Source organism: Cyprinodon variegatus, unplaced genomic scaffold (genome assembly GCF_000732505.1).
Source record: "Cyprinodon variegatus isolate N-32 unplaced genomic scaffold, C_variegatus-1.0 Scaffold148, whole genome shotgun sequence".
Taxonomy (NCBI): domain Eukaryota; kingdom Metazoa; phylum Chordata; class Actinopteri; order Cyprinodontiformes; family Cyprinodontidae; genus Cyprinodon; species Cyprinodon variegatus.
This window is the reverse complement of record NW_015150601.1, coordinates 858,592-860,138: the sequence shown is the minus strand read 5'-3', so window position 1 is coordinate 860,138 and position 1,547 is coordinate 858,592.

The window sequence follows — 1,547 nt, the reverse complement described above, 5'->3', positions numbered from 1 at the left end:
GTAGCAATTTATGGCAGCACTATTTTATAAAGCTGTAAAATGTGACCTGTTTGTATTGGATGCTTATAAACACAGGAGTCATTGCTCATTTACAGGGAAACAGGCAGGAGGCGGTGCAACAACATGGACCATCCTGTGAGAAACGTGGTCTGCAAACAGAACATAAAGCCTTTGCTTTCAGAATAACGACTGAAATAAAGACGTTTAAAAAGCAGAAATGTTACTCAGGCTTAATGAAAACTGTTCGATAGATTTTTTCCATAACAGTTTCTTCTTTTTTTTTTATCGCCCTGATCTTATTTTATTTTTTAACACAGAATGATCACTGGTGAAACTTTATAGTAATCTTATGTTAAGTGCTCTCTCCGGTATGGAGTGAAATTGCTCCACTATTGTTTCATCACAGAATGTGTTTTGCAAACCTACAAATGAAACTTTTAAAAACTTATTAATAAAAAAGTGTTTTAAGAATAACTTGTAGTGTTTTCTTAGATTCGTTTCTTTTTAAATTATTTTTTTAAACCTTATTTACATTCAATGGAATCTTGCACAGATTAAGTGTGCAGAAATCTTTTGCTTCTGGGCTATTTTTAGATTCCTGGGGTTTGTTTCAATAAGCAGGTTAAACAAATTCAGATACAACTTTAAATTGATCCATCCTAAGGTCAGAAAGTCTGAGTTTTTAATTTTCACAACTGCTGCTATCAATTAGTTCAGTCAACTCTAAGTAGGTCCACTCAGAGTTGATCACCTGCGTAAACAAGTATGAAAAGTCATGATCAGATTTGATGAGTCACCATGGCAACAGGAAGTGACAATTTCACCTCACTGGAACTATAGATTTTTATGCAGACATGGAGAAAAAAAGAGAGAATGTGCACAAAAGATAGAAGTAGTGCTACAGCTGCAAAGGAGAAGAAGTTGGCGAAGGAGAAGATTGCTGATCGACTTATTGCGGGCTATGGCAGGCCGTTTTTACATTTACTAAAAGCACTCTCCTCCATTTGTAGATCACTAAAATAAGATTCTTCCTGATCAAAATCACATTCCTAGTGGGAACAGTAACAAAAGAGGTTCTAAATTACATTTTTGTAGCAGAAATTGAATTTAAGAAAGTTAATAAAAACTAAATTTTACTTGTAGGATTTATGTTTTATGTACCTAAAAATACTCAATTTGACTGATTTCAGGTTTAGTAAACGTAGAGTTTTCAGTAGTGAAAATGAACCAGTGCTACAACTTAAACTTTATTTTTACACTATTATATTTCAAAAAAATTGACTCTTTCAAGTTGCTCTCTTTCAGATTTTGCTTTATAAATTAATTGTTTTTAAACTTAGTTTTACCATTTACATTGTCTTCACTATAAGCTTAATACAAACGGTTGCATTTCAGTTATAAAAACATTGCTAACGTGAATGAAGATCTATCAAAATGTATCTTCATTTTTCACTCCATAGAAACACCGCCTAACAACTAAACAGAATCTGATCCGTAAAACGGTATTTGGATGGAAGGAAATTTATAAGACTGGAACAAGAAATTCA